Source organism: Lepidochelys kempii, chromosome 3 (assembly GCF_965140265.1).
Source record: "Lepidochelys kempii isolate rLepKem1 chromosome 3, rLepKem1.hap2, whole genome shotgun sequence".
Lineage (NCBI taxonomy): Eukaryota > Metazoa > Chordata > Testudines > Cheloniidae > Lepidochelys > Lepidochelys kempii.
This window is the reverse complement of record NC_133258.1, coordinates 153169458-153193439: the sequence shown is the minus strand read 5'-3', so window position 1 is coordinate 153193439 and position 23982 is coordinate 153169458.

Here is a 23982-nt window from a genome sequence, read left to right as displayed (position 1 = left end):
TGTAAATGATTATGCAAGGTACAAGGCGGTGGAGAATCAGGCCCATTGTTAGTACCTTAGTGACCCCAAATGTTCCATCATCAAAACATTAAGAAAAAAGATGTAAATTCGTTAAAATACACCTGGTGCAAGAAACACTGATAATAGCTTATGTGTCAAATTCTCAGCTGGTGCAAATCAATGTAGCTCTGTGGAAGTCAGCGATGCTATGCTGACTTATATCAGCTGAGGATCTGATCTGAACTGTTTAAATTTCATCAGAAGAAACAAAAAACCCAAGTGAACCTTTGATACTATTCTTAGCAGAGCTAAGAAAGATTGCAGAGAGTTGCCAGTTTTAGACAATTTTTGGAGGCAGCTTTATGGGACAGATTTGTGTGTGGGATACATTCATCTGCAATACAAAGGGAGCTACTAGCAAAAGCAGACCTTACACCAAGCAAGGCTGTGAACACAGCTGTCAAGCATAAGATTGCCGAGAAACAAGCAAATGAGTTAAAAATGTGCAGTGCCCCAATTCACAAGATAAACTCAAAGCAACTATGTTTTCACTGCGGTAAACATGACTACTCAGTTGATGTATGCTATTATAGAAATGCGAAATGTCACATATGCCAAGTGCCTGGGCACATTATCTGGACATGTGGGAAGGAAAGCAGCCTGGGGAAAAAAACATGAACACAAGCTAAGAAGAAGAGATGAAATACAGGAAAGATATGGATAAAAGCAAACAGAGACAGCAAGTGACAGTGAAGGGAAAGCACTGCTGAGGGAAGTGATTCAGAACAGAACAATTAGTTGTCAGTTGATACAGTAAAAGATGGGGAAATCAAAAGAACATCCAGAAATCTATTGGGTTTGCAATAAGATTAAAGATCCTCAGCTGGTGCATATTGGCACAGTGCCACTGATCTTAATGGAGCTAGGTGGGTTTACAGCAGCTGAGGATCTGGCCAGGTGCCTGGATGAATAACTACACTAGGTTTTAAAAGGAATCCATGAAAACCATCCAGGTGTGGTTCATATTAGAGCTACAGCAAGAGCACATGCTTGGCAGTAAGATACTGAATAACAAGATGCTACTCTAAGGTGCTTAGGAGAGTTGGCTAGGGAAGGCTATGGAGAAACCCAGTCTTAACTGCAAACCTCATCAGTTTTTGTACAATTCAGCTTGTTTTGGATCCCTGGAGATGGTCACTGTGCCCACGGGACCAAGTCCAGATTGAGGTTGCTGATCTGTTAGGTGACAACTTTCTGATCTTGGTAGGAGCCCATAAGTTAGCCATGTGTCCTTTCTTAATGCAGACAATGCCATTTAGGCTTCATTTTTTGATTACCTGAAAAATTAATATCTGATATTGTACCTGGATTTACATCACCAGAATTCAATAACTTTCTGTAGGTTAATAAAATTTAACATGTTTTATCTGCCCCCTGCCATCTGAGTTCTAATGGGGAAGTCAAATGTTTTGTTAGAACTTTTAAAACTGCCATGAAAACTGTCAAGGGAGATAAACTATCTTTAAATCAGAAAATAGCTTCTTTCTTGCTATTTTATCAAACAAGACCACATAGTGTAGTTCTACAAAATCTACGAGGGCTGAACGACTAATAAGGAGACATTTATGTGCAAGGCTGGAAGTACAAGACCTGATTTGGATAAAGTATGCTATAACTATTCCTCCAGGGAACAAAACAAAGTCTGTAGAAGTTGGAGATCTAATACTTGCTTGCGGCTACAAGAGTGGAAAAGAAATGCAGATATCATCCTATGACAAATGAAGCCCATGTTCGTCCAGGTAGACGTTCTTGCCTAAAAATATTGAACAGCTTTAGACCAGCTCCCTTCATCAGTGGGGTAATATGACTTTAGCAGAGAATGGTGGATATGAAGAAACTATTAATACTCTTGTTCTCCCTCCAGATGCCGTTTTCTCACTGGCTTCTGTTTCATATTAAGAAAATGTGCCCCCTCCTGATGAAAGTGCAGACAAAGGAAGTCTAAAAGACATGGCCAACGTCTGCTCTTAATTCTACCCACAGAAATCCAGCTTTTAACTGGTCTAAATGAAAATAGACTCTCGCCCACTGATTTAAAGGGGGTCCCATGGAGAGTAACTGCTATTTCATCATTAGAGTTCAAAGTGCTTCACAATCTTAAACCCATTATTATCTGTTTGATAGATGGGGAACTGAGGCACTGAGAGATGAAGTGACATGCATAAGCCTGTTCAGCAAGTCTGTTATGGAGAAAGAATTGAACCCATGGCTATTATGGCCTAGGTTAGTGCCCTAACTTACAGACCATCCTTCCTCCATCAGAATCACAGGCTGTTGAGATACCACCCCAGTCGTCTCACAAAGAGACTGTTCACAGTTTTCCACATCCAGGAAGCATGTCAGCTTACATTCAAGATGTAAAAATAGAGTAAGTGTATACTGAGCAGAGTCAGACAGTGGCAAGACTGGGTATATCTACACTGCAATTAAAAATCCCGTGGCTGGCCCATGTCAACTGACCCTGGCTCAGGCTAAGGGGCTGTTTAATTACAGCGTACACATTCAGGCTCAGACTGCAGCTTGAGTTCTGGGATCCTCCCTGCTCACAGGGTCCTAGCACCCGACCTCCAGCGCTAGCCTAAACATCTACAATGCAATTCAACAGCCCCTGACCCTAAGCTCTGTGAGCCCAAGTCAGCTGGCATGGGCTAGCCTTAGGTTTGTAATTGCACTGTAGACATAGCCACCATGTTGCAGGTTTAAGGCAGCGTACCCTGTCATTGTGGTATTTCAGGTTATGTAAAAGCACAGGCTCTGATCCCGGGCAGCACTCTTAGCTGCTTTGCATCACTCCAGTGGCATAGACATCCCCTGGAGGACCTCTGCTCAGAAACAGAATCCTCAGGTTATGCAGAGCTGGGGAAGCGGCACAGAGGGTGTAGCCATGCCACAGGTCTTCTTATTGCAGTGTCAATGTACACTTAGGATATGTCTACGCTGCACTGTAAACCCAAGTCTGTGGAACCCAGGTGTATAGACTCAGTGTTTCTAAGCCTGTGCTCAGTGCTTAAGTTGAGGCAGGGCTGAGCCACGGCACCTCTACGCTTGGCAGTTCATAGCCCTGGCACCTCTGGCTTGCTGCTTCAGTTATTAATGTAAAAAATTCCTTGAGTCCCAGCACCTAATTGCTTGAGCCATGGCACCTCTTTCATTACAAACTACCTGTGCTTGAATATCTACACTGCATTATAAACCTGGGCTTACAATTGCTGGACCAGGGTCTCACAGCCTGGCTAACAAGTCCATATTGCACAATGCAGACCTTCTGACTTGGGTCTGTGGCTTGAGCTGCGTCCACGCTGCAAAATGACAGGGCTTGGACCTGAGTCACAGCAAGACTCAGGCTCTGACTCCCACCCCACCCCCGCACCAAGCAGGGTCCTAGGACCTAGGTCCTCAGTGCTTGCTGACCTGAGTCAGATTGATCGGTGTGTGGATGGAAGGGAGTCTAGGGCTAAAACCTGAGCCAGAGCCCAGGCGTAGACCTGCAGTATGGCCACTGCTGGCCCATATCAGCTAATTCAGGCTTGCAGCGCTTGGGCTAAGGGGCTTCAAAATTGCAGGGTAGACATTTGGGCTTGGGCTGGAGCCCAGGTTATGAGAACTCGTGAAGGATGTTACCTATCAACTCTGTGTTCTTGGGGACCAGGGTGCAGTATCCAGCCTGTCTGACTCATGAAAGACCTCCCCCGTGAGCCTCTGTTTGAGCCAAAGCCAATCAGAAGAAAGACTTACAAAAAGCAATGGAAAGGTAGTGGGAGACACACCTAAACCCCTCCGGACAAGGGTGACAGGATTAAGGAAACTACCCTAGCCTCATTTGCATCAAAGATGGGACAGTGAGTCATCCCCATTAGAATACAGAATGGAGAACGGAAATTCCAAGGCAAGAACTGCACTGAACTCTGGGACCAGAAAAGCAGGGAAGCACTGCATGATGGGGGATCCCTGCTCCAGATGTTAATGAACCTACACCTGCACACACCCAGCTCAGTAGTTATCAGACCAATTCTAGTAATAAATCCTTTATTAGTATCCAAAATACTGAAGCTGCCTAATTGCATTGTGGGCTCCCTTGAAAGAACATCCATAGCCAGGAATGAGCAGTTCCTATTGTCTAGCCTAAACAAAACAACTTTGGTATACTTCCTTGAGCCATCAGTTTACCCATAAACAAGTCTAATGTTCTCCCTTGAATCATTGTTCTTTCCCTACAAAAACTCCTACCCATGCTCAAGTAAGTGCTCTGATGTCTTGATCCAAAAACTCTATCAGTTCCACTGGGACTTCATCTTCTCCTGACTGATCGTGCTGGGGGCTCTGCCAGTCTCCAGCACTCCAGACCCTCAGCTGCCACCACTACCTGGGACCCCGATCGATTCAAGCTTCATGGAGTGGTGAGAACCCAACACTCTCTCTCTCTCTCTCTAGCCTTCTGACCCTGACTTGTGTGATCTGTTATAGTTTTCTAAACCTGACTTTTATAACCAAATTTAAGTTAGATTTAATATTATAACTGTTTTGTTTGTTTGGCTCCCCTTGTATGGTTATTACCTGACAATAAATAACTTTCATGGTTAAGCTGGTTACTTCTCTCTCTCCCTCCCACCCCCCGTGGGTGTTTCTTGGCTTCCCCATTCGCTCTGTAGCAACGCTCCTTGTACCTAAGCTAAATATCCCTGCAGTGCCCAAAAATCCTGTGGGGTTTGGTCATCAAGTGGGTTACTACCAGAACAATTGTAACGTGAAAGTGGGGATAGGGACGTGCTGAACCTGGGGAATATGAGGGTGGCAGCTTGGAAGTGCTGCTCGACCCAGCCTCCTGAGTCCAGGGACATATAATGGATCAGGTTGGGAGTGCTGATTAACCCGGTCCTCTCAGATGTGCTCTGTTAATGTGTGTGTGCTTGTGTCTGATTCTGGGGTCCTGCAGGATAGCTCCATTGGGAGGGAACTTGCAGCAGGGAGAAGTAGAGCTCCGTATGAGAACACAAGTGACAGAAGCAGTACGTTGATAGTCTTACAGATCTCCCCTCTCCCCCCCCCCGAAGAGTAACCCTTATAAATGATTGTGCCCCAAAGTAACGGGCAAATCTGGTAATGGAGGAGGGTCTCAGATCCTGGGCTTCAGCCCAAACCCAAATAGCTATACTGCTATTTTTAGTCCCAAAACCCCAGCCCTGCAAGCTCAAGTCAGTTAACCTGGGCACAAAGACTCAGTGCTCCAGGGTTTCTATCACAGTGTAGACAGCCAGAGTGGCCTGCCCTTTAAGGGCCAGAGGCCTAGAGCCAGCAAGTTCATTACTCAGATACAGCTGAGAAGGGGACAGGTGTTCCCTATAAAGAGCTGTGGGAAAGGGGAGGGAGTGTAGAGAGATGCTGTATGAAAGGACAGTCTCTTGTAATAGCTGTTGGTGTGGGGAGATTCCAGCTGGAAAGTCCTGGGAGATGTGGCTGGATAGAAAGTCCCAGTTGGATGTTTTGTTTCTCTTTTGTGAATTTGTTGATTTTTTTGGACAATAAATGGAGGCTGGAGGGAGGGGCTAAAGACTGAGTTAGATGTGGCTAAGAATTCCCTAGGCTCATGAGGAAGGTTGCCCGCTTATATGTGGTGGAGAGTACAGACATGATGATCGCCCTCGAAATAAGGGAAAAGTGAGACTGGTTGGAGCTTTGAAGGGGGAAAAAAAGACAGCTGAAGTGTTTGGAAGCCTTCTTTGGTGAAGAAAGATTTGCCCTCCCAAGCTGCTATATGGAGGGTCAGTCATGGTCACCAGATAACCTGTGCCAGTTTATGGAAGCGATCAGGCTGGCAAAGCAGATCCAAGTGGTGCTCCAGCAGTTCCTCAAGAACCAAAAAAACCAGTGGGAAATACAGTTGGAATTGTAGAAGTCACTGTCCTGGTTAGAGGAGCAGCAACAGGACCTACAGGAGATCCTGTGCAAGGAAACAGTCTGAGTCCATGGGGACTGGGTGCGAGTCATGTATTTGTGGCCCAGGAAGTGATAGGCCTAGATGAGGGTGTATTGTGCCTGGGGGCAAAGAAGGCACATCAGAAGAATGTGACCTTAAATTAAACATTATACGACGACTGGCTTGAGAGGGCAGAGTACTGGAAAAATTGTAACAGGAGGAGGGCCTGGGTTCCCCTACAGGCACACTGAGAAAGGGTGTACAAAGACCCCAGAGACCAGAGGTAGAAGCATTAGAGAGTCTGGACTTGCCGGGATGCTACAGCATTTTTGTTGGTTGGCCTGTCTGCCCTGTCCCCCAAAGGGGGAGTGGCTATAAGTGACCTGGCCATAGAGCTGAGGCATAAGAAAGAGTAGATCATCACAGGGCCAGAGTGACTGCTGGCAGGGGATGCCAGATGAGGAGAGCCTGCTATGCCACGCTGAGCCTCAAGGGAGTGTGCCACCTGGTGAGTCATTCTTCTACATCTCCCTGCACCCCACTGATCCCTGGCTACAATAACAGCCCCTTGGGGGCCATTCACAGCTGGCACAAGTTAAAGAAGCCACCAGGATGCCCTAAGCTGTGCTAGGGGACCAGTCCAGTGCAGAATGGATCCAGGGTTGGGGGGACACAGGGGGCATTTTTATGAGCCCCCTCTCTTCTATTCTACCTCAGCTACACTGAACAATACTGGGCCACAACTGAGCATCTGGCCCATGGTTTGGCATTTAAAACATATTGCTCAAAAGTTATTTACAGGGATATGTCTTGATGACCTTTATATAATGCTGTGGAATATGGGCATTTAAATATATTTTTGTCATTTAAAAGACATTGCTGATATTTATTTTAAGGGATAAGGGGAGTGCTATGAATAACAATAGCTGTGTCATCCCCAGAGCAATGCTGATCTGGTTAGAATTGTAGACTGGTCTACTCTGTGCATGTAATACTGCTGTGGCCGTATTAAACAATCTCCATTCTGTGTTCCTGGGTCCTCTTCTGGCCTATCCACTGTCAGTCCACAACACTTGGACTTTGCTGAGATAGGAAAGGGAAGACAGTAAATGTCATTCATAACAGTGGACTTCCCCTGCCCCTCCATTTCCACACAGCACTGAAAGTTCTGGTTTCATTAAAAAACAGAATTCACAGATGATCACAAGGGAAGCTGGTTTAGTGGTAGTTCTGATGTACATTCAGTCCGGAAGGACTAGAAGCCTCATGATACCTAGCCATTACCCGAAATGAAAGGGCACAAAAAATACCAAAAGAGAAGTAAATTCTCATATTTCAACATTTGTTTTTGTCTCCAATCAGGATGAAAAGGTGAAATATCAAAAAACTTTTTCAGAATGGAATACTACAAACCACTTTGATTTGGAAGTGCTGCAGGGTTTCATTTTGACACAGTTCATTGAAATAAAACTTTCTGACATTCATGAATCAAAACGTTTTGTTGAATTGACCCAAAATGTTTTGTTTCAAGTCAGCTCAGCATTAGACTGCATCTCCCCATTGTGGCGCATTGCTTCATAGGAGCTGTAGGTCAGAAGACTAATGCCTCCATTCTTCTCTATGAGCTAAGATCCCTGGCTGGACTGTATGATCTCCTAAGATGCACATGCAGGCATGCCCCCAGGCATAATGCACCTGCTGCACCCACACAGCCTATTCAGAGGAATGTCTGCATTGCATTATGGGAGATGTAGTCAGTCAGTAACCCAGCCCACAGGAGAGAATGGGGTCGCAAACTAAAACTCCCATGAGGCAATATGTCAAAATAGGGAAATGCATTTTAGTGTTGAAAGAATGCAAAGCCAAACATTTTGGGTTAGTTCAAGAAACTGAAATATTCCAATTGACCTAGAACTGACCCGAAACAAAATATTTCATTACAATGTTCCTGACAGAAAATTGATTTTTGGCATAATTTGAATTTTTTGCCAAACCTGCATTTTTCCATTGAAAAATCATTCCAACAGAAGACTCCTGACCAGCTCTAGTTGCGTGTAGGCACATGACTCCAGGAGCTGGGGCTCTCAGAAATATTCCAAATATTACAAAGGTTGTGATAATATCAGGAGTGTTGCAACATTGTATAAAGGCCAATTTCAGAGTCCCAAGGGGGGGATTTGGACATGTTGAGGCAGCCTTTTCTTACAGTGGGGCTCTCAATGTCATTTTACACAACGTAGTCAGCTGTTTGTATAGCATTTAGGAAGAAAAGGTCTTGTAGGTAGAGTGGTGTACAGGGACTCAAGATAAGGGCACAGTTTCTGGTTCTGTCACAGGCTTCATGTGTGACCTTGGGCAAGTCTCTTTATGTCTCTGTTCCCCATCTGTAAAAGTGTGGATAATATTAATTCTTTCCCCCTGTTCTTTGTGTATTTTGTTTGTTTGCTCTTTGGTCCATGGACTGTCTCTTACTCTGTGTTTGCACAGGGCTTAGCACAATGAGTAACCTAGATTAGGGCCTCTAAGCACTACTTTAATACAAATAATAATACTTTTACTGCAATGTAAGCGGAGGTTTGTAATTCAGCACATACCACGCCACTAGGTTACTGTTGCAAAAAAACGACATAAATCATTAGAGGCTGCTTGCTGTCTTATGTGAAATGAATTGATTGCTCTCTGTCCTCTTCTAGAGGAGAGGTGTCCACAAGTCACAAAAACTACCATGTTGCATTCATGGATGCCCTTGCAGAGGGGTCAAGGATGGACTGTGCACTGAGTGACCTTCTCTCCTCTGTAGAGGAAGCACATTGCCAAAGTATTGCTTGAGGGAAGCTTGAATTGCCCTTGTCTGTACTACAGATAACTAGAGAAGTCTTCAGTCTCCAGGGCTGTGAAGCCAGCAGCCTGTTGCTGGCAGTAAATTCGGTCAAAAGATGATATTTTTAAAAGGAAAATATAATGAGGGTATGCACTTGCAAAAATGAAAAGCTTGGCTGCTTTTTTTAATCGGTTCTCAGGCACTCTGTGTCCTTCTCTGATGAGAGCTATTGTCATTCTGTGCAGCTCCACAGCTCCTTGTGCTGGAAGCAGATATGGTACTGGCACCTTCTGCATCTCCTAGAGACAGCGAGATATACGCTCTGTTCATTTCCTTCCTGATAAGCTTACCAGCCCATTTTGGAGCCTTCTCATATTTCATTTGGCCTCTCAGATAGAAGCCTCTGTTACAGCCCATTATTTATTTATTTATTTATTTATATTTAGCCTTCAGTCAGTCAAAGAATTTTCTGAGGGGCCTTCCACCGCCCCAGTCTCCACATTCATATTTAATCATTAGCATTTCTAAAATCCCTCTCATCCAAGGCTCTCCAAGCCCTACTATGAGCAGTGATCGTCTCGTGACATCCTTGTGCTCTCAGTGTGTACTAGCCTTACTTTACAGTTGGGGAAACTGAGGCACAAAAATGCATGCCCTGTGGTTTTCAGGAGCTGCTGAATGGCAGCTATTGCCAGTGAATTCAGTGAGCTATGGATGTAAAGCTATGCACCGCTGTAAAGAAGGCTGTAGGTGACATACCCTGAATCCCTGTGCGACCTCAGGTATGCCTACATTTTGAGCTGAGGGTGTGCTTCCCAGCTAAAGGAGAAATACCTGCGCTAGCTCTGTATGAGCTAGTTTGTTCTATCCACCGTAAGCACCTACCTGTCCAAGATACTGGGCACATTCTTGGGGCGGCTAGCCTCTCCCACCGCTTGAGCTGCTGAGGCAACCTCCATTTTTAGCACACTCACTGGAGCAGACGTAGAGCACGTATGTCTTCTTGGCTTGGGAATCCCCCTTCTTCCCCCAAGCTTGGAGTGTAGACATACCCTCAGGGACAGAGAAAGGTATCTACTAGATGCAGCTTGCTTTCCAGAGGATGATAGCCCACAAAGCTGGGGAATATTTTTTTCCTCTGGGCATATGACCAAAAAGTTAATGTCTCCTTCTTACAGATACAGAGTTCAGTGCACATTCAGCTGGGATATTCTTGGATAGGTCTGTTCTCAGCATAGCTTGTTAGGGATGGAAAAAGATGCATTAGTAGTGCCATTAAAAGATCAGATCTTGACATCACAGTGAAGCTTTTAACTGTCTAGCAAGAGGAGAAATTAGTGATCAGAGTGGTGTAGTGTGTTTGCCAAAGCAAAGAAGAAGAAGAGGAATAGAGCTGATTAAGAAAAGGAGAAAGCCAGCCTACCTCCCAACAAGCACTAATTTGTTAGGGTATTCATTTGGAATGTGGGACACCCAGGTTCAAATCCCTCCGGTGCCTACTTTGGAGTAGGGACTTGAACCTGGTCTCCCACTTCCTAGGTAAGGTCCCACTAGACTATTGGCTATTCTGGGGTGGAGGGGTTCTCTCTTTCTCTCATTTTTTTTTTCATGAAAAATTTCAAACATCTCAGTTTTGTCATGATGCAGAATGGGAACCGTTTTCAAGATCTCAAAAAAGTTTGCGATGGGAAAACCGCTTCGTAGTCAGCTTTAAACAGGAACATTGGCTGGCCCTACTGGATCTCACGATAATGGAACTTTTCCCAGTAAATACCTCTATCAGTTGCTATAGAGATATGTCCATTTCCGTGCAGGAGTTCTGTTTTTGTTTTGTATCTGTAATTTAATGGATTGAAGAAGAAACAGGATCTTACGTCAGTGTTTTGTTTTGCTCAATAGATTCTTGGCTTCTTCCTGCCTTTGAACTCTTCTGTCCATTGATCTGAATTGACATGTAGAATATTTCAGAGACGGGCTCATCTGTTAGGGCTGCTTGAAATTATTCATTGTGAATCACTCATCTGATGTATTCAACCCTTCCTTCTGCCGGAAAATTATCTACAAACTGGTAGTTATGATTGCCATGAATGTCTTCATTATTCATGATTATTTGGCGAATGGACATATTTTACTCTGTGGGTTGATGATCATGAATTGGTCTCTGTGAGTATTAGCTATTTGGGCTCTACAGGTGGTTGGCTAAATCACCTAGCTTCTGTGCAGTATTGTTTCTGGATGTAATAGCTGATGGGAAGCAGGATGGTCTAGTGAGTAGCACACTGGGCTGGGCCTGGGTTTAATTCCTGGCTCAGTCACTTACTCAGTGTGTGACAATCTTGGGTAAATCACTTTATGCCTCAGTTACCCCTCTGTAAAATGGGGATAGTACTTCCGCACCTCAGAGGGGTGTTGGAAAGATAAACTCCATTGATGGGTGTGTGGCTTTCAGAGATGAGTAGACAGGTGTTGACCTAAGCTCCATAAATGGAAGGAGTCCACTTTGCTGTTTGCAAATGATCTGCAAAGATTCATAGCTGTCAGTCAGTCTATCTAAATAATAAGACCTTTTCCCAGTGGTGGTGAGGACACTGCTGATGGGAACATTCTCACAAAGATATTTTTTTATGCTATCCTCATTCTCAAATGTGGGTCTGTTGTAATAGTTGGGCCTACAAAATTACTCTAATGGTAAGATCAACTGTAAAAAGTATGTAAAAGTTCATAAAATGTCACAACCACCTATAACAGCAAATGTTAATGGAGAAAAGGTAAGACAGGGAGACCAATACTGAAATAGTCTAAATAAAAAGGCTTCCAGATATGATATTAACATAGTTCTTGAGTTATGTTTGGTAAAAACAGAAGACATGGCTCTGCAAATTAAGGAACCCAAACTGGTGTGTCAGATATTAGGCCTTATTGGTGGACAAAACAAGGGTTGGGCTATTCCACCCACTGTTCCCTTTGCGAGTCCTTAAAGAAAGAGACTTTGAGAAGAACAAATGGAAGAACAGATGGATACTACTGGAGCAAACTTCACCATCATGGCTGCCATCCCCGCCATCCCCACCATCTCCTGGGACCCACGACCTTCTTTGTCCTAATCTCGAGGGATGTTCTGACCAGCTCAGAGCAGAGAGAGGGACCCAGATGACATCACTAACTACCAACTCCAGTTATGTCCCGAACACCACCTGTGATGCAACAGGATTGGACTTCAACAGCAGCGGCAATAACAACAGCTCATCTCAACTAACTTCTCTCTTCCCCAAACGACAGGTATTAACATCCCAGATGCCATCTAAGAGACTGTCAAACAAGGGGTTTTGGTCTTCCTAAAACTCTCTCCAGCTAAAGGGAACAAGGGATGTTGTTAAAATGAACACCTTATTTAATACTTTACATTTCAAAAACTCTAACTGTTTTCCCTTCTTTTCTGTATCTTTAATAAAAGGTTAAAATGATTTTGAATGGTGTATTTGCCATGATCCTAAGCAGTTTGAGGTCCCTGTATAACAAACCCCACACCTTGTTTAACTCTGTTTAATGTTGGACAGCGACTGAGTTACGTTAACACGTTAGGCCCATATAGTCCATCTACATGAATACAACAGTACCTCAGCCCCTTTTTAGGCACCTGAGTGAGAGTGGCCTAACTCTTAGAGATGGTGGGCACCTTCCGCTCCCACAGAATCAGTGGAGTTATACCTGAGATTAATCTGGTCCCCCACATTCAACTGTCTGCATGTGAGCTCCAGTATCACTGGTCCATTTGACTACACACTCATTTCAGAAGCAGTAGTTAACACCATAGCCCTTAAAGCATATAGAATTATTCTGAATATCTGAATGTGAAAGACACTATGTGTGCCTCTAAATATGAATAAATAACTGCATTCTGTCTGTCTTGTCTGTCTGGGATGTGAGCAAACTAAAGAGCATTCCTGTCTTCATCGCTAATATATCAATCTAGGCTCACTGATGGCAAACAGCAAGAAGTGACAGGCTTACAGGGGAGGAAAAAAGCAACTGAATCAGATCTCATTACCTTGCCATCAACATCATTGGCTCCCCTTGTCTGTGAGGTTGGGGTTTTTCATCAGGGCTACTCAATAAAAATGGACCCTGTAATAGCAATCTCTCTCTTCTATCGCTATAGCACATTTCAGCCCAAAGCTCTATAGAATCCAAACTATACCCAGGGATCACTTCCTCCACCATTGAAACTGCACACTGGGAATGACATCATCTGGTTTATTGAGTTTGTAGGTCACCCTCTGTGACGAGAGCTACTGTACAAATGTCACATTAATTGTAGCAAGAGAAGGAATCCAGCAACAAACCCTTTCAGTGACACAATCCACTCTTCACATCCTCCCTGTTGAAATTACTCCTCAAAAACTCTTCCAAGGAAGCCTATGAATGTAATTAATAAGCTCAAGTTGGGTCAGTGGCATATTGAAAGCAATGTTTAAGGTGTGATGCATTTGGCTATGTAGCTGTTATGATTGTGTTTTCTGTGTGCTGGACCTTTAAAGTTCTAGAAGTTGGCTATCTAAGGGAATAGCTGCCCTTCTGCATTCGCATGAACTATGTTGCTGAGGGAGAGACACTGTGCTCTCTCCAGGAAACTTTTCCTTTTCACTTTCAATTAAGGGAAAATCAATATAACAAGCACATTAAAAAGATTTTCAAAGGGGAAATTATATGTATGGAAAAACATACCATTGGCTAATTATGTAAAACCAAAGCCTCAGAGGTGTTGAGGTCTCATCAGTGTCAGTGGTGGCCCAGTATCTCTCAGAAAAGGACCCTTTGCGTTCAGAAGAAGCCGTTTGGCTGATGGGAACAGCCAGTATCCTTTGTAAATCGTTCAGTGACCTGCTGAACTCCTAAGATACTGCTGATGCAAGAGGCAAAAGCCGAGGATTCCTCTGGCATCGCATGTCCACATTTGTTCTCTTCCTGCAGGCTTGCCAGCCTTTTATTCTTCAGGAGTACATCACAGAAATGAAGGAGGGAGCGGGCAGAGCTCTCGACTCTGATTAGGATAGGGTCTAGACAAAGCAGAAGCTGCCTCCTCTCTCTGGGCATGTGGCCAGCCCATCTCTGAGATTTCCCACTTGCTGCATCTCTAACTCACTGCAGCCTTTGTTAAGGACGAGTGATTTCTGAGCTTGGGTTCTGGCCAAACCACCCTAGGCAGCTCACTACACTAATCCAAAACTGTAATTGGGAGGCAGGTGGGGGCGGCAGGGGGAATATTTTATCCTCATCATAGACCTGAGTTTTTGTTAACCTAAGATTATAAGAATAATGAACAAAAGCAGAAGCCTGGGGGGGGGGAGGGGTTGGGTTTTTTTTTTAATTTATTTATTGTTGGGGTTGTAGCTAGTAATCCATTATTGTCTCCTTCATGTATTCCCAGTCCAGCAATTTATCTGAGGTGCTTAGCTATGCAGCCCACATTGGAGTGCCCAAGGGTATGGCTATAGAGATTCCCAGCACATCTATTGTGTTTTATATTTCTTGCAATTAGCTTTAACTTTATCTCTTGTGCACTTACCTAACTGCCTGCATGCCGGGGAGGGGAAACCAGAGCAACAATGGGAGGAGATCAGAAGTCCTGTTTGAAAGGAGGGGAGATCAATTTGCATTCCGAGTAATAAGACCCAGGACCTGATTCTGTGGAGATTGATGAGGGGGAGAGGGGATGAGCTACCTCAACCCCATTCAGGATTGGGACCATGATGACTAAATAATGGGAGCTCAGTAGTCTCAAAGTTAAGCCGAGCTTGGAGTGAGATGACAGGAGTGCAGAATGAGCAGTGGGGTGTAGACACACCCTGCCATTGCCTGATGTGATGGAAAGATCTGTGGATCAGGAGGTGAAGGTTCCATTGTGTGCTAGGGAGAGGGGTATGGTTGTTATACCAGGTGCTGGCCAATGCAGAGTACTAGATGGGGCGTTTCAATCTACTTTGGCTGAACATCTCACTGTCATAATGCAGTGCGTCTCTGTTATACTCAGAATCCAGTCCACAATGGGGCATGGACAGTTTTCAGAGGGTTCAGCGGCAGCCAGAGAGGGCAGCACCTCACTCATGACATATTGCGTCAGCACCAGCTCTTTCTTCAGGGACATTGCGGAGTTCATCCATGACCTGGATTCTCTCCCCCAGTCACATACACGCCCAGGTGAGGTACTAGCTGCAGCTCTGATCTTCAAGTTCTCCCACAGCACGTTCTTCGCCGTGAGCCCTCCACCCGCAAGTTCTCATTCCCTCTGCATGGGTGTACTCTCAAGGGCACAGCCAGCCCAGTCATGGTCTCCAGCCCATGCTGCTTGTGCACTCACCATGCACTCTCCATCTGCATCCTCTCTCGTTAGCCTGTCTCATGCTTTCTGGGCCAGAGCTCCCCAGCAACACAGATGAATGCACTTGGCATCACTCCATAGAATCCAGACCATGCCTTTCCCTTGGAGAGTCCGTATCTAGTGGCAGGGCCTGCAGCACAGCCAGTCTCTGGGCACCCTAACAAGCACAGCTAGTCTGTAGTAGGCTAACTGGCTACACTGCCAGATTGGTGGGAAGGGTCTTGCGCCCAGGAGCCGCAGTAGTTCAGTGGCCGCTCAAAGCATTTGCCCATAGCTGTGATAGCTCCTGCCTTCGACCCAAACTTGTCCCTGCCTCGCCTCACTCCAGGGACCCTAGTTCTGGGCCTCAGCTTGGGTTCTTGATCTCTGACTTTGACCCTGGACTTCAGTTCCTGACTATCGACTCCTGCTCTGACATCTAAGCAGGATGGCCCACGTCCTGGTCCCTGACGGATTCTTACCTTATTTACACTGTTGTAGATCCAGCATCTCTCTAATTAACAAGCTACTGCCAGACCCTCAGCTGGTGTAATGCCCCATAGCTCCACGGGCTTCAATGGAGCCATGCTGCTTTATCCAAACAGAAGATCTGGCCCCCAGAATGGAGCCCACTGTCTACAATATTTCCTGGTTTGCTCAAGTGCTTCCTGCCCTGTACTTAGCAGCAAATTTATTATGAACTGTGTCTCCATGTAATTTGGCCATTTCTGCTCAGCCCTGCTGCCCATTCCCAGCTTCTGGCAAACAGAGGCTAGGGACACCATCCCTGTCCATCCTGGCTAATAGCCATTGATGGAGCTATCCTCCATGAATTTATTTAGTTCTTTTTTTAACCTAGTTATAGGCTTGCCCTTCACAATCTCCTCTGGCAAAGAGTTTCACAGGTTGACTGTGCGTTATGTGAAGAAATACTTTGTTTGTTTTTAAACCTGCTGCCTATTAATTTCATGTGATGACCCGTAAAGTTCTTGTGTTATGAGAAGGAGTAAATAACACTTATTTATCAGAGGGGTAGCTGTGTTAGACTGTATCCACAAAAACAACGAGGAGTCCGGTGGCACCTTAAAGAATACCAGATTTATTTGGGCATAAGCTGTCGTGGATAAAAAACCCACTTCTTCAGATGCATGGAGTGAAAATTACAGATACAGGCATAAATATACTGACACATGAAGAGAAGGGAGTTACCTTACAAGTGGAGAACCAGCGCTGACAGGGCCAATTCAATCAGGGTGGATGTGGTCCACTCCCAATAATTGATGAGGAGGTGTCAATACCAAGAGAGGGAAAATTGCTTTTGTAGTGAGCCAGCCACTCCCAGTCCCTATTCAAGCCCAAATTAATGGTGTTAAATTTGCAAATGAATTGTAGCTTTGCAGTTTCTCTTTAAAGTTTGTTTTTGAAGTTTTTTTTTGAAGTATGACTACTTTTAAATCTGTTATAGCATGTCCAGGTAGATTGAAATGTTCTCCTACTGGCATTTGTATGTTACCATTCCTGATGTCTGATTTATGTCCATTTATTTTTTTACGTAGAGGCTGTCTGGTTTGGCCAATGTACATTACAGAGGGGCATTGCTAGCACATGATGGCATATATCACATTAGTAGATGTGCAGGTGAATGAGCCCCTGATGGTGTGGCTCGTGTGGTTGTGTCCTCTGATGGTGTCACTAGAGTAGATATGGGGACAGAGTAGGCAATGGGGTTTGTTACAGGGATTGGTTCCTGGATTAGTGTTTCTGTGATGTGCTGTGTAGTTGCTCATGAGTATTTGCTTCTGGTTGGGGGGCTGTCTGTAAGTGAGGACTGGCCTGCCTCACAAGGTCTGTGAGAGTGAGGGATCGTTTTCCAGGATAGGTTGTAGATTGTTGATGATGTGCTGGAGAGGTTTTAGCTGGGAGCTGTACATGATGTCCAGTGGTGTTGTTTTCCTTGTTGGGCCTGGCCTGTAGTAGGTGACTTCTGGGTACCCATCTCGCTCTGTCAATCTGTTTCTTCACTTCCTCAGGTGGGTACTGTAGTTTTAAGAATGCTTGATAAAGATCTTGTTAGGTGTTTGTCTCTGTCTGAGGGATTGGAGCAAATGCAGTTGTATCTTGGGGCTTGGCTGTAGACAATGGATCATGTGATGTGACCTGGATGGAAGCTGGAGGCATGTAGGTAAGTATAGCGGTCAGTAGGTTTCCGGTATAAGGTGGTATTTATGTGACCATCACTTAATTGCACTGTAGTGTCCAGGAAGTGGATCTCTTGTGTAGACTGGTCCAGGCTGAGGTTGATGGTGGAGTGGAAATTGTTGAAAACCTGGTAGAATTCTTCAAGGGCCTCCTTCCCGTGGGTCCATATTGATGAAGATGTCACCAGTGTAGCACAAGTAGAGGAGGGGCATTACGGGACGAGAGCTGAGGAAGCGTTGTTCTAAGTCAGCCATAAAAATGTTGGCATACTGTGGGGCCATGCGGGTACCCATAGTAGTACCACTGATTTGAAGGTATAAATTGTCCCCAAATCTGAAATGGTTGTGGGTGAGGACAAAGTCCAGCCACCAGGTGTGGCGTGGCCTCAGCAGGGACACTGTTCCTGACAGCTTGTAGTCCATCCTCATGTGGAATATTGGTGTAAAGAGCTTCTACATCCAGGGTGGCCAGGATGGTGTTTTCAGGAAGATCACCAATGCATTGTAGTTTCCTCAGGAGTCGGTGGTGTCTTGAAGATAGCTAGGAGTGCTGGTAGTATAGGGTCTGAGGAGAGAGTCCAAATAGCCAAATAATCCTGCTGTAAGAGTGCCAATGTCTGAGATGATGGGGTGTCCAGGGTTTCCAGGTTTATGGATCTTGGGTAGCAGATAGAATACCCCTGGTTGGGGCTCTAGGGGTGTGTCTGTGTAGATTTGTTCCTGTGCTATAGCAGGGAGTTTCTTGAGCAGATGGTGTAGTTTCTTTTGGTACTCCTCAGTGGGATTGGAGGATAGTGGCCGGTAGAATGTGGTGTTGGAGAGTTTCCTGGTAGGCTCCTGTTCATAATCTGACCTGTTCATTAGGACTACAGCACCTCCTTTGTCAGCTCCTTTGATTATAATGTCAGAGTGGTTTCTGAGGCTGTGGGTGGTGTTGCGTTCTGTATGGATGAGGTTATGGGGCAAGTGATGCTGTTTGTTCACAATTTCAGTCTGTGCACATCTGCGGAAGCGCTCTGTGTAGAAGTCCAGTCTGTTATTTTGACCATCAGGAGGAGTCCACACTGAATTCTTCTACTTGTAGTGTTGGTAGGAGGGTTCCTGTGGGTCAGTGCATTGTTCAGTGGTGTGCTGAAAATATTCCTTGAGTCAGAGTTGGCGAAAGTAGGCTTCCAGATCACCGCAGAACCATATCATGTTTGTGGGGGTGGTGGGGCAGAAAGAGAGTCCCCAAGATAGGACAGACTCTTCCGCTGGGCTAATTGTGTGGTTGGATAGATTAACAATGTTGTTGGGTGAGTTAAGGGTACCACTGTTGTAGCCCCCGGTGGCATATAGGAGTTTAGATAGTTTACTGTCCTTTTTCCTCTGTAGAGAAGTAAAGTGTGCATTGTAAATGGCTTGTCTCTTTTTTGTAAAGTCCAGCCACGTGGAAGTTTGTGTGGAAGGTTGGTTTTGTATGAGAGTCTCCTGTTTTGAGAGCTCATTCTTGATCTTCTCCTGTCTGCTGTACAGGATGCTGATCAGGTGGTTCCTCAGTTTGTTTGAGAGTGTGTGGCACAATCTCTCCCCATAGTCAGTGTAGGATGTCGATTACAATGGATTTTTTACCTTCAGTCCATGTGGTATGATGTCCATCTGTGTGCACTTGGAGAGGAAGATGATGTCTGTCTGTATCTATGAGAGTTTTTTGATGAGGTTGATGGATTTCCACTTCCTACAGCTAAATTCAGTGTCTTGCATGGTGCCAAGTATCAGAGGGGTAGCAGTGTTAGTCTGTATCCACAAAAACAACGAGGGGTCCGGTGGCACCTTAAATACTACCAGATTTATTTGGGCATAAGCTTTCTTGGATAAAAAAAGCTTATGCACAAATAAATCTGGTAGTCTTTAAGGTGCCACCGGACTCCTCACTTCCTTATTTACTTTCTCTACAACGGGCATGATTTTATAGACCTCTATCATATACTACCACCCCCACCCAGTCATCTCTTTTGCAAGCTGAAATCTTATTATTCTCTCCTCATATGGAAGATGTTCCATATCCCTAATAATGTTTGTTTGCCCTTTTCTGAACCTTTTCAGATTCCAAAATATCTTTTTTGAGATGGGGTGACCACATCTTCATGCAGAATTCAAGATGTGGGCGTACCATGGACTTATATAAAGGCAATATGATATTTTCTGTCTTATTATCTATCCCTTTCCTAATGATTCCCAATATTCTGTTAACATTTGTGACTGCCGCTGTACATTGAGTGGATGTCTTCAGAGAACTATCCACAATGACTCCAAGATCTCTCTCTTGAGTGGTAAGGCTCAGATGTTCAATATTCCTAAGGGTTATGGATGCCTGACTCCTATAGGGTCTTGGGCCATGGCTAAGGCTCCTAGGCATTATGATCCTATAGTAAGAACAGGGCAACCAAATCCCCTAGCTGGCTTTGAAAAAGCTCAGCCTAATTAAACTCTGTGAGCCAGATGTTGAACCAATTGCGTGAGTAAGGATGGGCCAGAGGTTGGGGTGCTAGCCTGCCCCTTGGAGAACTGAAATTCATATATCTACTGCACCACAGACTTTCTGTGTGACCTTGGGAAAGGCATTTAATCTTTCTGTGCCTCTCTTCCCTAACTGCACAATAGCACTGCCCTACCTCAGAGTGGTGTTGTTTGGATAAATACATTAAAATTTGCCTTACCTGGGTTTCTGGAGTGCAGCAAGAAAAGCATTACATTCACAGCAGGTATCTCTTTGTCTGAATCTCTTTTTGTGTCACCAATGCATATTTTTACACTGCCAAAACCTCATTTAAATATGATTGTAAGATGTCAAGGCCCAGAGAAAAAGGCATCTCAGCAGAGCTAATTAAAAGGAAATTAACAAAATGCAAGCTATTATATTCAGGAGACACTTTAAAGTTTCCAACTTGAGGTCTGACAACCAAGTTAATTCTCGCTGGTGGTTCCTGTCTTCTCCAAAGGTATTGTTGAAAGGAATATTTAATCCATAAAGCCACAGTTGACTTCAAAAGTCTAGTTGACAAATATTTATATGTAAAGGAACTTGGTTTATTATTTCACTTAAAGAAAAAATGCAGCTTCCTAATGGCCTGGAATACTGGAGAACTTTGTACTCAGATCTGAATGTTGCACTGCTAGTCTGTGAAAACAGGCTCATGTTACCTTGTCCTCCTTTTCCCTAAACAAGGGGTTCTCTACCTTTTTCTTTCTGAGCACCCCCCCTCCCCATGGTATAAAAACTCCACAGCTCACCTGTGCCACAACAATTGTTTTTCTGCATATAAAAGCCAGGGCCAGAGTTAGGGGATAGCAAGCAGGGCAATTGCTTGGGGACCCACACCACAGGGGGCACTGCAAAGCTAAGTTGCTCAGGCTTTGGCATCAGCCCCCCGGTCGTGGGGCTTGGTACCGCAGGCTGTAATCCGGTGCAGTGGGACTTCATCTTTCTGCCCTGAGCCCTACCGAGTCTTATGCTGGCCATGCTTGGTGGACCCCCTGAAACCTGCTCATCCCTGGTTGAGAACCACTGCCCTAAACCACCATACGCATTTCTTTGTTTCATCCACATATCCAGTTGTCATTAACCTGGGCCCTGATCCAGCCAGTAGAACTTTGCCTTGTGCCTGTGTTGCTCCCCACTGAATTTAGTGGCACTCCATGAAGGTCCACACATGTGGATCTAACTGTAGGACCATGATTCTTGATTGTAAACTCCTTGGGGGCAGGGACTGTCTTTGGATTACATGTGTGTACCAAGCCCAGAACAGTGCAACCCATATCCTTACTGAGGCCTCTAGGCAGTACTGTAGTATACATAATACAATCAGGACCTATTGCAGTTAGGCACACAGTCTGATTATTATTTACACTTAAGCCCCTTTACATCACTCCAGCAGCGTATAGGGCCTTACAGGGTGTGGGAATTAGTTTTACACACTTTCAGCCCCCTTTGCCCTGCCAGAGTGGTGTGAAAAGGAGACAGTGTAAATGAGAATCAGGCCCTCTGTGCTTTACCTAGAAAATGGAGAATTTATGATCCACATAATAATTTGCGAGGAAAAGAACAAAATACTTAGGAGGTTAGCTATGAGAGAGAGCTGAGAAAATGGTTTATGAGAAAGGGGAAAAGGAAGCTGGCTTTGAAGGAAGACAGTAAGATAAGGGGCTTCTAAGGAATTTGTCATGTAGAAAGACAATTTTACAAAATCTAATCTGAATTTTTTTCACAATTCATGGAACGTCTCAGTGACAACTGGCGATGGGCTTAGACAGTAGTGGTTTGGAGTCACCCCAATCATTACTTTTTGCTTTACCAATGATCCTTAGTTTTGGATTCATAGCTGATAGGACTATGACAAATTTGACAGTTCAAGTTTTCACAGCTCACCGACATTATCGAGCTGATATAATCTCATTGTTGCCCTTTAAAAATTCTTGCTTTGCTTCTAGGACTAGGAAGGGAATAAAATTGGTGTAAAAACTGCCAGGCTCCATATTACACATCTACATACTGTAGCCAGCCTCCTTTGAGGAGTTGGCAATGTATTTTACCAGGGGGCAGTGGGTTTATTTGGATGCTGGTCAGAAAACTCTCTAATGGGACATTGTGCAGGAGAATTGTGGGACTGTGACCTTGCTAGGTTAGAATTCCTGTCCCCTTGCGTACTAGAGGCTGGGGAGTCTGAGGTGCCCATGTCGCCTTCTGCTCAGGATTCTTGCCTGGTCCTTGAATCTTGGGGATCAGATCCATTGTCCCCAGAACCAATGTGGGAGACTGTCCCTTCCATTGCCCCTCCTGTGAGAGAGGAGATTCAGAGGCACAGTGGAGATGCTGGTTCATCCCCAGAGCTTCCAGGGGGAGCAGATGGGTTGTATGTACATCTTTGGATTTGGACACAAGTGAACGCTCACACACAGAGAGGGATTGTGTGTTCCTCCCTTCCCACGACTTGCTCCCTACCTGGAAAGGGCTCTGGTCTCAGCAGGTTTGGGAAGGGGCAGGAGGTTGCACACCTGTACTGAGCCAGTTCCCAAGCCTGGGGTGATCTATTGGCTGGAGCAAGGGGAGAAGCTGTGGGTCCCAGATCTCTGGGGAAAGAGAGATCCTGAGGGATAGCTGCACAAGTGAGGAATGGGTTGAATGGACCCAGAGGCCATCAGTCATTGATGCAGATGGCAGGGATTCCCGTGGGAGCTCCCTAAGTCCCGTCTCATATCACCCAGGTCAGGATTGTCCCCAGCGGAGGTCGTTGCTCTCATAGCAGCCATTTCTCATAAATTCCCATCCATCCTGGCTGACATGGCCCTGGTTTCCTTTCTCCAGAACTTTCAGATGAAATGTGGGGGTGGAGGTGGTCCCTCCTCTCTCTCCTCTGGGGAGGAGCTTTGGGGGGTATTCAGCCCCTGAGTATTGAATCTCCCCTTTGGTTATCTTGTCACCCCCCATTTCCCATTCCTCTTTCTGAGGTTCCCTTTCCCCTTGCATGGAGTATGGCTTGTGTCTGGATTCTCTCCCTCGATCCCAGTGGGCGACAGGATAGTGAGTGAGAACTAGGAGGAGTATCCTCAGCTGGAAGGTCCTGAGCAACTGGAACCATGACCTATGCGGAAAGGTTAAAAAAAAACTGGGCATGTTTAGTCTTGAGAAAAGATGACTGGGGGGGGAGGAGAACCTGATAATAGCCTTTAAATATGTTAAGGGCTGTTATCAAGAAGACAGTGATCAATTTCCACTGATGGTAGGGCAAGAAGTAATGGGCTTAATCTGCAGCAAGGGAAATTTAGGTTAAATATTAGGTAAAACTTTCTATCTGTAAGGATAGTTAAGCTCTGGAACAGGTTATCGTGGGAGGCTGTGGAATCCTCAACACTGGAGGATTTTTTTGAATGGTTTAGTTAGACAAATGGTTTAGTTAGACAAGCACCTCTACACCTCAAGTTGCAGTGGGGGAGGTTTAGGTTGGATATTAGGAAAAACTTTTTCACTAGGAGGGTGGTGAAACACTGGAGTGCATTACCTAGGGAGATGGTGGAATCTCCTTCCTTAGATATTTTTAAAGTCAGGCTTGACAAAGCCCTGGCTGGGATGATTTAGTTGGGGACTGGTTCTGCTTTGAGCAGGGGGTTAGACTAGATGACCTCCTGAGGTCCCTTCCAACCCCGATATTCTATGATTCTATGATTCTGTCAAGGATGGCCTAGGCTTACTTAGTCCAGTCTCAGCTTTGGGAGCTGGACTAGATGATGTCTTGAGGTCCCTTCCATCCCTATGTTTCTACCATTTCTGTGATAGAAATCTCTAGCATTGCCAACATTAATATTGAAGCATGGGATAAATAATTTTCTAGCATTTCCCAAATTAATGGAGGACTATGCAATTAGCTGTCATGCGACTTTATGGCTGTGATGGGTTAGATCACAGAAACCCCCTTGGGAAGTGCCAACTGATGTGCCAAGACTACTTCTGCCCCTGCTTTCCCTACCAGTGTGGAACTCTAGCACCCTATCTTGCTGAGCCAGACACACCAGTCTGCTCCAACACAGACCCAGGGTCTGAACCATGGGCCTCAAAGCTACAGACTTAACTGAAAGCAACTTAGGAAGTATTCCT